The sequence below is a fragment of the Aedes aegypti genome, chromosome 2 (assembly GCF_002204515.2).
Source record: "Aedes aegypti strain LVP_AGWG chromosome 2, AaegL5.0 Primary Assembly, whole genome shotgun sequence".
In the NCBI taxonomy this organism is placed as follows: domain Eukaryota; kingdom Metazoa; phylum Arthropoda; class Insecta; order Diptera; family Culicidae; genus Aedes; species Aedes aegypti.
In genome coordinates, this window is record NC_035108.1 from 181843977 (window position 1) to 181860838 (window position 16862).

General features: G+C 39.5%; 1 protein-coding gene across 1 annotated transcript in view; it reads left to right on the forward strand.

Annotated features, from left to right (window-relative positions):
* Nucleotides 1–1393: 1393 nt before the first annotated feature.
* Nucleotides 1394–16862, forward strand: part of LOC5574462 (protein suppressor 2 of zeste) — a 210757-nt gene continuing 195288 nt past the window's right edge. Inside the window, exon 1 of the mRNA XM_021843334.1 lies at nucleotides 1394–1663. The gene's annotated coding sequence lies outside the window, so the exon portion shown is untranslated. The remainder of the gene's footprint in view (nucleotides 1664–16862) is intronic.

The window sequence follows — 16862 nt, forward strand, 5'->3', positions numbered from 1 at the left end:
ATGGCCTGGTGCTATGCTGTTGCCATCGAGGTATCAAGATAGATAAGGAACAGTCCATAAAACACGTAGTCATTATTTTCGAATTTTCGAACTTCATGACTATGCTTCTGAAGCATTAGAAAAAGAAATATTAGAAACAACGAGCTGCACTCTTGATTACCAGGCCTTTTGAGCCTTATCATAATTTATACGATAATTCCACACCAAAATATTCGAGTCCCAGTTGCCTCCCTTCTTGGTTGTATCTTACACTTGCCAAATTCTACAGCTCATAACCAACGCATGCTTCCAACGTTTAACTCCTTTTGTATTCTATGTTCGTCATCGATTTCAGGGAGCTCATAGCTCTTGCAACACTGCCACATCTTCCGCTACATGTGAATTTATTATTACAGCGTTACTTTTGAATCGTCACGCTCCAGACAACACCTGCCATTGATTCAAATGTCAACTATAACATTCATGTCACTAGTCTTCTTCTGTCTGACATTACGTTCCTGATTCTCGTGAAAATTTCCAACACGATAAAATCCTCGATTGGTGTGATTCTAACCCAAGATCCTCAGCCTGGTCTCGCTGAAAAGCTGCGCATTTACTGCTACGGCGGGCTCGTGTTACTAGTGTAATAGGCAAATTAATCGATGTTTACAAAATCCGTACTCTGAATTAGGGCTAACCCTCCGCACTGCACTTCTTAGTGCAGGGTTGAACAACGAGCACAAACGATAATCAAGCACGAACGATAATCGGCAAAATTCTAACTAAACGAATTTTTCGCCAGAGATCTTCACTCAAACACCTTTCATAGCTTTAGCTTTTATCAACTTAAAAATTCTGAAATATGGATTCTCATATTAGAATAATTTAAATTATCGACCTGATTTTTTTTATTACCCGTTTATCCCACATCAGACGACATTTTTAGTCGAAAGGTCAATCTACCCTGTGTTCGCGTCGTCAGCCGACTTCAACCGAAGCAAAGATATTTGAGCTTTTCATCATTCTGCGTCACCTTGGGAAAAAATCTTCAAATCCACGTATGCTACACACAATCGGCGTATTCGGCCTGCCTTCGGCTACCCGATCGAGATGCAGCCGAAAACGAATTCGAAAAACACCACACGCGAAGCTGGGCAAAGAAAACGAACGGAGGCGAACCCACCCGAACGGGCAAAGAGTGGGAAACGAACGAGGCACAAAATGGATTTCGGCACCGAACCAGCAACGAGCGTGAAGCATTCGTGTGGCTTCGCTCGACGACGGCAGCACCGACATCGCCGTAGATTGGACGACGAAAAAGGAGGCGCGGTCATCCTAGGCGGGGTTGATAAGTTTTTCCCTCGCAGCGAACGATGATAGCTCGCTCGGTACTCTGGTTAGTCGAGTACTAGTAACCAGCAGGAGAGGTCGTGTTTTTGTCTCGATTTTCGCCTTGGTGGATTGAAACAGCGCGTGCTAGACTTGATTGTACCCGAAAGTTACTGCGTAACATGTGTTTTGGTAACAGTGCGTACGGTACGGCAATTGATTGCGAACTGTAATTGAAACTGTGCGTGCGTATGTGCGTGTGTGTGTGACACAGTGTTGCCATCGTTTTACGATTTTGGATTATTAGGTACGTTGATTTTCCTCTTCCGGATTACGACAACCAGAGGAGATTGCGGTAAGTTGATCAATTTTCTGTTTTGCTTTCCTCTGTCGTATTTTAGTCGTGATGGCACACTCTCATCCGAGTGCTCTCCAGCCGATTTCAGTTCGCTGTTTCGGCCAAGTTCGGCGGGAAGCAGCCGCGAGATTATGCTTGATTCAATGTATGGGTGCAAATGCGCACGTACTTTCGACACGTGATGCGCTCGGATCGATGTCTGTCTGTGGTGGGTGAATATTTGATTCGGTTGAATGCGTGGTTTGGATTACAATAAAAACAGGCAGGAAGGGTAGAAAGAAAACTCGCGATGAGCGGCATATTTTCGCTTTAATATTGCTCTCGCTGCATGTTGGGAATTTGTACGCGGAATGTTTCCTCTTTTGGAAGCAGGGAAGTATTATTTTGATTTGGCCACCATGTCGCAGCTGTACTTCAGTTTATGATGACATCTTTTTGGATAAAAGGGGTTGGCTTTACTTTTGATGCGGCTAAGTTCTACAAGACATGATCACCCAACAAACATTTTGGTTGAAAAAGAGTTGAACAAATCACTCTCAAGCAGATTTCAGCTGAATAAACTGTTGTTTAGCTATTAATGTTACTTGAGCATGCCATGATACGCCACAAAGTTACGCCAAAAAACTCGATCCATGGCTGCTAGCCGTTCCAGCTTTTGCGACTTTCTGATTACTGCGTTAACCGTAGAGTTACGCAAGCTCGTGATTCATTCTGCTCCTCCATACGCCATTCCCACATACTTAGCCAAATATGGTGAGCCCGGTCCACGTCTCACACCCGTAGATGACTATCGGTAAAGTTTACTTGACCTTAAGCTCTTGTGGAGTCCATAGTAAGCACGGCTCCCGGCAATGATACGTATTCAAATTTATCTGTTTCAGCTATTATCTGACATTACCAATATTGAGTATGATTGACCACCCGCATTTGATATAACGGAGTATCAGAACAGATGGACTTACAGAAAATCAACAGACGCTACTAAGGGTTAGCACACAACAAACATTTTTTGCTAAATAAGAGTTGTACAAATCAGTATCAAGCATAATTCAGCTGAATAAACTATTATTAAGCTACTAATGTTACTTTCGTAGCCTCCTCAATGTGCAAGTACTGTTGCTCTCATTAGAATAACAAACAATAATGGCGCTGGTTGCGTTATTGCAGGTTAATTTGGGGTTGGGAAGGAAATATTGATGTGTTTCTTGCTTTAAGGAAGTCCGCTGCACTTCCACAAGAAAACACTGGGAGTTGTTAATCAAGTGGGAATCACCGCCATCACAAGCATTCTCTTGATCAAGGCTTTGGACCTATACTTCTGGAACTCAAGTTTTTTTGGACATACTAAGTTCTAATCGCCACTGTTGATGTTGCAGAGGTAGTACTTGACTGAAGTGTTGACGATTCTACAGTTTAGTTTACGAACCAGGCAGGGTGGTGTGCTAGTATCCATCGTATTAGGCTTTGATCAGTGAGAACCTGCAATTTTTTCAGTATTGTACGGACAATTCTTTCCCAAAAAAGCTTTTACAGTGTGCAATATAATTTTGATAAATGTTGATCGTTTATTGGAAATAATGCAATGAAATCATTACTTGCCGTTTTCTCTATTCGTCGCACCGTTTTCATTTCTATAGCAAACAGTTTTCAGATTCGTCTCGCAACTAACGGCTCACTGTGATATGATGAGTGGTCAAAATACAACATAGCAACGCTATAATAAAATGTTTTACTAAAAAATACAGATCTATGAGCATCTGCTCCATTCATTCATCATTATGAAATATATTAATTTCCTTTAAAATTCATTGTTCGCCATCAAAATTCAGCCCAAGCATATAAACACAATTCCTGTTGACCGAACAATCATGACAACTGCTCACAGTGCAGCGAAAACAACACAATCAAAGGAAGCGTTTCCTGTACGACGGATTGAACTTTGTTTACATTCTTAATAATCCAGCTTTTTACGCTAGCTATAAAACGACTGGGGGTGATTAGATTTTGACATTTATTTGCTACTGATTTTATAGTTTGATCTAAGTAGGCTGTAATTTGAGATTGTTGATTCGACTGGCAATAATTTTCACTCGTGCTTCCACAGCATTTGTTTTGCAGCTAAGTTTCATTCGAATATAAATTCTTAAAATTCACCATTTATTAACAACTATTATTGTACAGTTTTAGGCATCATCAAAAATCCTGAAGCTTGTAGAAAGAACAAATATGACAGAGCCAAAGGCACAATATTCTACCAATAGCAAACTCCACTAAACAACAGTGTTGTTTCATCGTTATGTCTATTTGCCATCTCGACGTTTTTGCTACCACGGACAGCTGTCTTGATATAACTAAAAAAAATCGCATACAAACCACAAGACTTGCGAATTAAATTGTAAGAAAAAACATAGAAAAATTCGTAAATACACCATTCAGGTGGTCAAAACCTGGTCAATCTCGATTTACAGCTATATTATAAGCAGCGACACACATTGGTTATTCTTATATTACGTGTCTTTTACCACGTCAAATTCGATGATTTCCGGGCATAGGCCTTTTCATATGCTTTTCCTTTTGCATTTCCATTTGCGTTGCACAGAAATGTGATTGTTCATATGTTGAGTACAAGGAAATACGCAAACGATGGTACGGAACCTAGCGGGAAATATCTCAGTAATAGCAGCTTAATAGGTATCAGACTGTTGAATTTATTATTAAATTATTAGAATAAAATAGTATTCCCGATTGGGGCTTACCGAGGAATTGTTCAGGTTAGGATGTAGAAAGATGAGGAAAGGTGTTATAAATTGCGTTGCTAACAGGACCGCTTATTATTGCGAAATCGCATATAAAAGTGCGAGATAACGTCGGATCGGTCATCGGATCCGGAGTCATAATACGTCAATTGGATCCGGGTTCATTATATGTCTCAGTGAACGAACCAACTCAACATTTCGAGCGCATTACAGTCAGGTCTCCTATTAGACACATGGTTGGGGGGCGTAATAGGAATCTACGTTATAGGAGACCCAGGGCTTATGGGATTTCATCACTTTGGGGGAGTTGTTGAATATCTCGTATGCCAAAAGAGATAGCACAGTACTGTCTTCGGCGAAGTTTCAGTGCTAAGTACGATCTACCTTTAGAAGTTGAGGATCATCCTTTTAGTTGAGAACTTGGCCGGTAGGGGCGCTTTTTCTGATTTGCACTATATGAACCATGAGGGATAAGAATGCAAAATTTTGTATCATATGATATCTCTAGATCCTGATGTTTTGGAAGGTTGGTGTCTTCGGAAGAGTTGTTCAGTAGCTCAAGGGCTGACATGCGGTGGTCATTCTGATACGGAATTATGCCACCAGGCGGCGCTAGTGGACATGGAATTTTTGTTTTGCGCATAGCTCAGTAGCCTGACCACTTAGAAAAATGGCGTCTTCGGCAAAGTTGCTCAGTATCACAAGGATTAACATTATTTGAGCCTAAAGTTTCGAAATTTTGCCACTAGGCGGCGCTAGTGAGCAAAGAATGTTTGTTTCGCGCATAGCTCAGTAGCCTGACTACTTAGAGAGATGTCGTCTTCGGCAAAGTTGCTCTGTATCACAAGGACTAACATTATTTGAGCCCAAAGTTTCGAAGTTTTGCCACTAGGCGGCGCTAGTGAGCAAAGAATTTTTGTTTCGCGGATAGCTCAGTAGCCTGATCACTTAGAAAGATGGCGTCTTCGGCAAAGTTGCTCTGTATCACAAGCACTAACATTATTTGAGCCGAAAGTTTCGAAGTTTTGCCACTAGGCGGCGCTAGTGAGCAAAAATTTTTTGTTTCGTGGATAGCTCAGTAGCCTGATCACTTAGAAAGATGGCGTCTTCGGCAAAGTTGCTCAGTATCACAAGCACTAACATTATTTGAGCCGAAAGTTTCGAAGTTTTGCCACTAGGCGGCGCTAAAGAGCAAAGAATTTTTGTTTCGCGGATAGCTCAGTAGGCTGATCACTTAGAAAGATGGCGTCTTCGGCAAATTTGCTCAGTATCACAAGCACTAACATTATTTGAGCCGAAAGTTTCGAAGTTTTGCCACTAGGCGGCGCTAGTGAGCAAAGAATTTTTGTTTCGCGCATAGCTCAGTAGCCTGACTACTTAGAGAGATGGCGTCTTCGGCAAAGTTGCTCTGTATCACAAGGGCTAACATTATTTGAGCCGAAAGTTTCGAAGTTTTGCCACTAGGCGGCGCTAAAGAGCAAAGAATTTTTGTTTCGCGGATAGCTCAGTAGCCTGATCACTTAGAAAGATGGCGTCTTCGGCAAAGTTGCTCAGTATCACAAGCACTAACATTATTTGAGCCGAAAGTTTCGAAGTTTTGCCACTAGGCGGCGCTAAAGAGCAAAGAATTTTTGTTTCGCGGATAGCTCAGTAGCCTGATTACTTAGAAAGATGGCGTCTTCGGCAAATTTGCTCAGTATCACAAGCACTAACATTATTTGAGCCGAAAGTTTCGAAGTTTTGCCACTAGGCGGCGCTAGTGAGCAAAGAATTTTTGTTTCGCGCATAGCTCAGTAGCCTGACTACTTAGAGAGATGGCGTCTTCGGCAAAGTTGCTCTGTATCACAAGGGCTAACATTATTTGAGCCGAAAGTTTCGAAATTTTGCCACTAGGCGGCGCTAGTGAGCAAAAATTTTTTGTTTCGTGGATAGCTCAGTAGCCTGATCACTTAGAAAGATGGCGTCTTCGGCAAAGTTGCTCAGTATCACAAGCACTAACATTATTTGAGCCGAAAGTTTCGAAGTTTTGCCACTAGGCGGCGCTAAAGAGCAAAGAATTTTTGTTTCGCGGATAGCTCAGTAGCCTGATCACTTAGAAAGATGGCGTCTTCGGCAAAGTTGCTCTGTATCACAAGCACTAACATTATTTGAGCCGAAAGCTTCGAAGTTTTGCCACTAGGCGGCGCTAAAGAGCAAAGAATTTTTGTTTCGCGGATAGCTCAGTAGCCTGATCACTTAGAAAGATGGCGTCTTCGGCAAAGTTGCTCAGTATCACAAGCACTAACATTATTTGAGCCCAAAGTTTCGAAGTTTTGCCACTAAGCGGCGCTAAAGAGCAAATAATTTTTGTTTCGTGGATAGCTCAGTAGCCTGACCACTTAGAGAGATGGCGTCTTCGGCAAAGTTGCTCTGTATTACAAGGGCTAATATTATTTGAGCTGAAAGTTTCGAAGTTTTGCCACTAGGCGGCGCTAGTGAGCAAAGAATTTTTGTTTCTCGGATAGCTCAGTAGCCTGACCACTTAGAAAGATGGCGTCTTCGGCAAAGTTGCTCAGTATCACAAGCACTAACATTATTTGAGCCGAAAGTTTCGAAGTTTTGCCACTAGGCGGCGCTAGTGAGCAAAGAATTATTGTTTCGCTGATAGCTCAGTATCCTGATTATTTAGAAAAAAAAAGTTTTCAGAAAAGTTGTCTAGTACCACAAGCACTAACATTATTTGAGCCGAGAGTTTCTAGATACAGTTATGTCCCGATTTTGTCAGCCCCATGTTGCATTTAGGGTTGAATAAAACGGGAAAAAGCTAAAATCGGGAAAAAAAATTCGACTACTTTTTGTATTTATTCTCATCTAAAGACTTCGTTTAATATTTTTGTTGATGTTTAAGCGTTTTTTTATATTTTTGTATGACCCTTAACAATATACAAGATCCCTAACGTAACTGCATTCTGTGACAACTGTGAAACAAAGTGAATTCATACTTAGGATGATGTCACACCTGACTTTTTACAATATGGTTGTACCTAATATTTCCACATTAAAATAATGTATATTTTGAAGGTTGACAAAATCGGGTCAAAAGGGTGTTATAATCGGGGGTAGACAAAATCGGGTCTTAAAAGGTGCTAAAATCGGGGGTAGATAAAATCGGGGGTAGACAAAATCGGGGGCAGACAAAATCGGGTCATTACTGTATTATAAATACGAAGAAATCGGGAGAAAAAGTTTTTTTTATAGAATTGAATTATCGTTATGAAAAAGAAGGTTTATATTATAAAAATATTCAAACAAAAGTGTTGTGTAACTGAAGAGATAAGGCCAGTCCTAGTAATCTCATTAAGATTATTAGCGAATTGATTTCCCAATTTATAAGTAATGACTGACATTCCAACCTAACTTCATTTCTATCCAATCCATATCTTGGAAAATGTGGAGTTCATACAATGACGAAATAAAAATAAAAATACATATTTTTTCTTTGGTTCATATAAATAGCTAACGACCACACATTTAAGTAGTAAACGGATCCTCGCTCTTTCTCATGTCAAAAAATTGATCAAAAATTCTCCAAATCCGTCGAAAATACTAGGAAACTAGCCACACTTTTATCCGAATGTAAAATATAATGTATGTATTTTTCTCTAGGCATTTTTACTTAAACGTGACCATGCCAGAAAAATCGATAGCCCTTGTCATACTGAACAACTTTGGTCAGGCTACTGAGCAATCCGCAAAACAAAAAATATTTGCTCACTAGCGCCGCCTAGTGGCAAAATTTCGAAACTTTCGGCTCAAATAATATTAGTCCTCGTGATACTGAGCAACTTTGCCGAAGACGCCATCTTTCTAAGTGATCAGGCTACTGAGCTATCCGCGAAACAAAAAAAATTTGCTCACTAGCGCCGCCTAGTGGCAAAACTTCGAAACTTTCGGCTCAAATAATGTTAGCCCTTGTGATACAGAGCAACTTTGCCGAAGACGCCATCTCTCTAAGTAGTCAGGCTACTAAGCTATGCGCGAAACAAAAATTCTTTGCTCACTAGCGCTGCCTAGTGGCAAAACTTCGAAACTTTGGGCTCAAATAATGTTAGTCCTTGTGATAATGAGCAACTTTGCCGAAGACGCCATCTTTCTAAGTGGTCAGGCTGCTCAGCTATGCGCAAAACAAAAAATCATTGCTCACTAGCGCCACCTAGTGGCAAAACTTCGAAACTTTCGGCTCAAATAATGTTAGTCCTTGTGATACTGAGCAACTTTGCCGAAGACGCCATCTTTCTAAGTGGTCAGGCTACTGAGCTATGCGCAAAACAAAAATTCCATGTCCACTAGCGCCGCCTGGTGGTGTAATTCCGTATCAGAATGACCACCGCATGTCAGCCCTTGAGCTACTGAACAACTCTTCCGAAGACACTAACCTTCCAAAACATCAGGATCTAGAGATATCATATGATACAAAATTTTGCATTCTTATCCCTCATGGTTCATATAGTGCAAATCAGAAAAAGCGCCCCTACCGGCCAAGTTCTCAACTAAAAGGATGATCCTCAACTCCTAAAGGTAGATCGTACTTAGCACTGAAACTTCGCCGAAGACAGTACTGTGCTATCTCTTTTGGCATACGAGATATTCAACGACACCCCCAAAGTGATGAAATCCCATAAGCCCTGGGTCTCCTATAACGTTCTGGTGTGTCTTATAGGAGTGAGCGTAATAGGAGTGCACGTTATAGGAATGCGTTTAATAGGAGACCCGACTGTAGTTCGAAAAAAAAATGCTGTCAGGAGTCGTCACGGCCGCGTTTATTTATTAATTTCAGTAAACACGATTAAGCACTCTTTTCACAGGCACAGTTACAACCAAAACCCTAGTAGATGAGTTTTAACCAAACCTGAAAGAAAAGAACCATTAGTATACAATAAGAAAATAGAAATTTTTTTTTCAATTTTCTCCAAACCCAGCTAACAACCTAAGACAACAACACAACAACATAAGCGTTTCTTTGACAACATAACAATAACTAAAAATCGCAAAGCTTACTGCGACCCAGCTATAAAAATTATAGTGTACGCAAGAGATGTCAGAAGGGGGTGATTCAAAGTTTATAGCAAGCTAGCGTAAAAAGCTGGATAGGCGTTCGTTGAGGAAATGTCATAAAATTTCGCGAATTATAGAAGTTTTACGAAGTGTGATTGGAACGAATCCCTTCAGTGAAGAAGTGCGAAGATTGTCCAGAGTGAAAATAAGTGCCCGTTGAAGTAATTCACACAGGGGGCGGGAAGAAAGTTGTATCGAACAGTGGTGTGGCTCAGTCGATCGCTAAGCATTTTACTCAGATCGTGTTCGTTCATGCGATTTCGGTGAAAAAGTTCAAAGTAGATAATTGGACTAAAGTTATTTATCAAAATACAGTAGTTTTATTGCATTTTTGGTGTACGAACCATCACAGCTTTCATAAAACTACAATTCGAAAACGAATGTTTGTTGCAGGTAGGTTTGGATATCCGCCGCAGTGGAACATTTTATGTTTGACACGACGAATAATAGCGCTTACGACGAAGTAGAAGTTATTCCTATTCCAAAATGCGCAAGACCATGAGCCATTTTACGAAGCTGGTCAAATGACAGGAGATATGAGAGAATTCTCGCGTAACTTTTCAAAACGTCCTAAGTAACAAATGTAAACAAATCGAGATTATCATTGCAAATCATTTGCGTTGCACCACTTAGCAGCACACTAGAACACTCGTTCTGATATATTAATAACAAATTAATCTATTCAAAGCTTAACAAAATGACCAATGTTCAAAACTGCATCGCTTTTAATCAATTGTTACATTGGACCTTTGATCAGAGAACCAACCACATGTCCTATGTAACATTTATGAATAAACACGATTCTAATGTTACATTGGACATTCCTGAATAAAGCTTTGGAATGGAGTTTAAAAGGTAGAATGATTTGTAGAAGCGTGTCTGAGACACTACTTAGATGCATAGAATGCCATAATAACTGCTTCTCAATCATTTCAGTCGATATTTTCAGAGTCGCACTGCCTCGCAAAATTGAAAACGCTCAAGTGACAAAAAGAGAATGAGTTACACAAAACTGTATTTTGGTCTTTTTGCCAAACCATGTTTTACCGTTTCGCTGGATTGGATCAGCTGCAACATCTCTTTTCATATTATTAGCGCATTGTGTGCATATAGGGGAATGATATTGAGCACAAGATTGAGCATCATGATGTCATTGTATCAATCTGATTCAGATGCATGGTCGATCAAGCATATAAATATACTTCCCGGCAGCAACACGAGCAACGTACATGCGCGACTTGCTCACACATATTTGCAGAGCGATCAATCACCGAAGAGAGGAGAAGCTGTATGTATTTGTTAGACGTGGGCTCCTTTCTCGAGTTCCTACAACAAGATGGACGGCGTCGTCATCGTCATCATTCCCCACCGCAACTTCTTGTTTCAACCGACGGCTGGTGCTGATTGCAACACAGCCGTCACCACCACCACGTCATGCAGTGGGAAACTCTCACATGATCATGTGGGCGAAACCGTCATAAAAACGGGGGGAAAATTGAGGGAGAATCAGTGAGAGAGCAAAATGTCCTACATACAGCTCAACGTTTCCCCTCCTTCTGTTGTTACATAGGACACATAGACGGATGGGAAGAAGTGATGTCGTGGGATTGCATGAATCAAAACAAAGCACAGCTGGTGTCTCCGATTAGCACACCGCAACAAAATGTCGATTATCAGCTTATTGAGTGCATGTAGGGAAATGATATTAAGCATCATGATCTTATTGTATCAATCTGATTCAGATCCAGGGTCGATGAAGCATATACATATGCTTAACGGCAGCAACACGAGCAACGTGCGTGCGCGACTTGCGCACATATATTTGCAGAGCAATCATTCACCGAAGAGCGGAGAAGCTGTATGTATTTGTTTGGCATTGGTTTCCTACAACACAATCGACGGCGCCGTCATCGTCATCATTTTTCACCGCTATTTCTTGTTTGCGCCGACGGCTGGTGCCGAATGCAACACAGTCGTCACCACCCGTCGTGCAGTGGGTAACTCACACACGAACAAGTGTGGGCGAAACCAGCATTGAAACGGGGGGAATATTGAGAGAGAAACAGTGAGAAAGCAAAAAGTCCCAAATACAGCTCAACGTTTCCCCTCCTTCTGTTGTTACATAGGACACATAGACTGGGGGGAAAGTGACGGCGTGGCATTGAATGAATCAAATTGTTGTTGTTCGTGAGAGAGTTTAACCCGAAGGTCATTCGTCTCTTCTTCAAATGAATAAAAACAAAGCACAGCTGGTGCCTGCGATTATCACACCGCAACAAAATGAGCAGTTCAACTTGAATGTTGAAGCAGTTCAACGCACGTGGATACAAAATGAAATAAAACATGATTGTTGTGTGCTCAAATCAAAATATCCGATGTTACTATAACTGAAAAAAATGACAGAAATGAATGTCCAATGTAACAATTGTTGAAACAGAACGACCTATGTGATTTATCCTATGTACATATTTTTGGTCAAAACGTCCTATCTGATGTTTTTATAGATTTCAGTGTAATTTCCAAATAAATTGACAAAATTCCATTTCATACGTTGAACTCTATTACACTGCTTCCCTCTACAAGCAACACAGTGGGGAAAAATTGTTTCATTTTGATACAGTTTCAAAATATATTTTCACAACCTTCAAGCTCGATTTACTCGAAATGTGTGAATTGTTAGATAGGCCGTTTTGAAAAGTTACGCGAGAATTCAATCATTGTCGTCAGTTTTCGCGATGATGATGGTTGATGACTGTGCGCATTTCTAGCGTAGCTTGTCATACAGGTGAAAACTTAAATGGAGAAAAATTGTTAAAATATTTATGATCCCAAAAGTGCCTTTTTATGTGCCATATGGGTAACAAAGAGGTAGCTGATACAACAACTAGGTGTAATGTTGCAGTAACGAACATTTTTGGATTTTTTTTTGTCATTTTCTCCATGTCCCCGTTTGGTAAGATGAGACGTTGTTAAAAATTACGCTGGATTTAATCCCAGATCTCCTGTCAATTGATGCCGTTACGGCGATCAGCTGTTCCGAAACGTCTCGTAAAATGGCTTATTCAAAGCTAGTCTGTTAATCTTTGTCTCAAGCTGTCATGAGTCTGAGCACCCTGTACAAAAGGTCATCGATATTTTTGATGACCGTCCATTTTTCACTCGCAGTTTACTCTGGCAACAGCTAACAGCTGATTTTGCGCGATTTTATGTCCCATAACACAGCGAGTAGCACTTATATTAGTGTACAAAAACAAGCTTGTAAATTATCTCCAGTAAGTGACTCAACCATGCACATTTTCCAATATGTTGCAAGTCAAGCGAAATGATTTCACAACTTCAGTAACGAACGCTGGATGACCTACGACGGGACGGGGTTCAAGTGAAATTAGCGCTTCGTTTATAGACGGAAGAACTCCGCCGAGATTTCCTCCAGCTGTCAGTCAGCATGTGATTCTAATTAGCGCGCATTGCCCAGCCAAGTCAGAGCTGCCTTTGGTAGAAGCGCAATGTATAAACTAGCTATCGACTGAGTGGCAAAAATGCGTGACTTGTTTTAACGCGAGCGTCCATCGATCTGGTGCTAATTAGCGATTTCAGGCATGGGCCGTGCATGGTGTGGTGTAGGCAAAGCGGTACATGTGAGAAGTTGGGCCAATGTAACAGTTTGGTATTACATGATGCAGTAAAAAGTGCTTTATTTAATTAATGGTGTTTTTCTGTATGGCATTACGTCCCTACTGGGACAGGTCCTGTTTTTCAGATTAGTGTTCTTATGAGCATTATTAAGGTGAAAATGAAACAAAGCCATACCTCAAAATTCAATTCGATGGTCAATTCAGCTGAAAACCTTCAGCATGGCTTTGCTTTATAGCCGAATGAAGGGCCCTTTTAAAGATAAGCGTTATGTATTTCTCTATGACGATACTAAGCAAAACGGTGTTGATAGTTATTGACAGTTTTTTTTTTTTTATTTATGCATGCTGTTTCAAAGAATTACAATTTATATTTTTAAAACAAGTACTGACATCCTAGCTATCGATTGCACTTGATAGATTGTCAAAAGATTTATTCTGAAGAGATTTATTACACTGCGGAACACGTTTTTGTCTCCAAAACCAAAATACCGCTATTCACTTAATTAAGGGTTGCTGAATAAATTGCCGTTTTCAGAAATATCATAGCACGTCTAGTTTTATAGATATTGACTGTTGAAAATGCAAAAAATGACTATTTCAGCCAACTTGCATGCAAGTTTGCCAGCTTGTAAGGTAATTTATTGGCTTAGTTTGCCACAGAATTCAAACTTTATGTGCATAACAATACTTATCATCAAAGTTTGTATTACTTTCGATAATTAAAAGTTATTTTTTGATGGTTTAGAGAATTGTTGTATTTTGCCATATAGAAGAAACGAAGAATTTTGTATGGAGACTGCAAGCATGTTGAAAAAATCGGTTTAATCGAAATTTTATCGCGCAATTTCAATCAAATTATGTCTGAAATGAAAGCTCAAGTTCTATTTTGAATGTTTGGTGGATTAGATTACAAAAAAGTATAATAAATTGTACTTTAAATTTCATGTAAACATTAATAAAACCAGTGTTTTATACAACTTTGGCGACCTGTAGCTAAAAATTGTGACGTGCTGGAACATTTCTGAGAATGGCACCAGATTCAGCAACGCCAAATCTACTAGAGACACATAATTTGATCCTTGAGACACGCTAAAATGTAATTTTTGTTACGCTGTGTTATTTTTCATTTAATCGTAAGTCGGTTTCCTGTTTTGGGGTAACTTTGATAATGGAGTATAAATCGAACAAAATTGAATGCAATACGGAACATTTATAGGGCATTGCATACCTCTAGGCGTTTAACGCTATATAGAAAATTCTGACTTAGATTACAACAATGGTCCCAGTTTGTAAAAATGGTTTTCGCTAAGAGATTTGAGACCGAATTCATGTTCTACTATAACTAGGCTGTCAAGGATAAGTGACGAACTCATTTTGACTTTATCAAATAGTGATCGTAGAACAGATTGTTTGTAAGCGTTGCAAAAGTGCTAAAATCTTGTAAATTTTTAACCCGTATTGGCCTGAGTGAAAGCAAAAATACTAAAACCCTCACCGCTCAGTGAATTCCTAATGGATTTAAATGATTTTTTGTCAGTTTACTGGCCCACATATCTAGTTTCTAGAAGTGGCCAGAGGAACTCGGAAATATTCCTGTGGCCGGAGTTATTCCGGTGGGTCCCTGGGTCAAGTCGGGTAAAAAACGGCTATTTTTTGACATGCCAAGTTACCTTTATTTATTTGCAATGACAATCATTTTAATTTGCATAAATCATTAAGATCTGATATTCAACATTATAAATGAAGAGTTTTGTACCATTTAAAATATACCGAATGTGGACATTTGGACGTAATGCCTGGAAGAACCGGCTATATATTTGTTGGATACTGAACCGTTTCAATTCTCGAAAAATAGAAATCAAACATAATTGTGCACTATAATGCGTTCCCATATGCTTGGCACAGATGTTCAGATACAAATCGGCCACTTTATCGTAAGTTTGAGGCGTCCCGGGACCCGAAAATGGTCATTTGTAGGATCAATCAAATGCAAAACTCATAGGTATCCAATTCAATCGTTTCTCAAAAGGTTTACAATGATGCAATTTTCTTAAAATTCCGTAATATAGTGGCCACATTATAGCCAATTCCGCGGAAAATATCTGTGACTTCAAATTTGCCTACTATTCTTGCCTATTCTAAAATAATCAACGCAAAGGTTCTCTAGACTGAATAGCCGAAAAATGCCCTTTAAAAAATCATTTGAATCCATAGAGAATTCGCTGAGCGGTGAGGGTTTTAGAATTTTTGCCTTCACTCAGGCCTATACGGGTTAATATTTGCATATAAATCCTCAAATGCACTTGATTCCAACGAAAATAGCTTTGACATGAAGGGCCCAGATAGCCGTAGCGGTAAACGCGCAGCTATTCAGCAAGACCAAGCTGAGGGTCGTGGGTTCGAATCCCACCGGTCGAGGATCTTTTCGGGTTGGAAATTTTCTCGACTTCCCAGGGCATCAAGTATCTTCGTACCTGCCACACGATATACGCATGCAAAAATGGTCATTGGCATAGTAAGCTCTCAGTTAATAACTGTGGAAGTGCTCATTAGAACACTAAGCTGAGAAGCAGGCTCTGTCCCAGTGGGGACGTAACGCCAGAAAGAAGAAGAAGATGAAGTGTCATACTAATTCTTTTCACTTTTGCATTCGTTTTGCTAAACTGATTATCAGGAACTTGAAGTTTCTGGTTACTAGCAAAAAGTCGTTTGGATTGCCGTATCGATAGCCGATAACCAGAACATCATTTACACTGGAACCTTTAACTATAAAACGGGGCTCTTGGCGTGATTTTTTTTCGTTAATTATATTTGTGCATCGAACTGTGAAATTTAATTCGCACAACGAGATTTACAAAACATACTTTGAATCCTTTGTTACGGAAATTAAAGTGTGTTTCAATAGAAAAAAAAAGAAAAGTTTTGATATTTTCGAAACTTGAGTCTAGGTTAATTAGCCCGGACAAAAGGTGAGCAAACCTCTGTCCCAGCTCGGAGAGGATCCTTTTTTCCTTTAATTTAATACATAGCTGAAAAGTTGGTACAAACTTTGTGCAGCTAGTTAGCTAAGAAATTCAATTAGGCGATGTGAGTATCTTATAACTTCACTAACAATAATATCTTAATTCTATTCCTTAATAAATTTTCTTTACTAGTTTTCAACCCTACATGTTTTTAGTTTTTTTTTAAGTTCAGTACAATTGTTTCGTTTCAAATGCTGTTCGGTAATAAATTGTTATTCATTGTTCCTGCATGAAAAAATGTGTCTAGAAGCTAATTCAGTACGAGGTCTATTGGTATAAAACCAATTTCTGTTTCTGGTACCATGTGAATGTATATTGGTTGATGGTATGATTTCAATATTGCTTTAAATTATTCCATTCTTGATCTTTTAAATAATGAAAATCACACTAAATCTGTACAGATCACTCAAAGATAAATATTTATAGGTATAAAGTGCAATAGTTAGACTCGATTTTCAAGAACTTTCAATACATACAGATGTGTGCTTGCTGTGGAACCCCATATCCAATTAAATATGTCAAATGAGAAAAGATATAAGTACTGTAGACATCTACAAACTTGTTTTATAGCAAAATTGTACGGCGATTTTTTTTCTTTACCTTGTTAACCCGCCTAGGCCTGAGTGAAAGAAAAGAAAAAATAAAGCACTCACCAAGATAATTTGTAAGATAACCTAAAGCTTCAAAA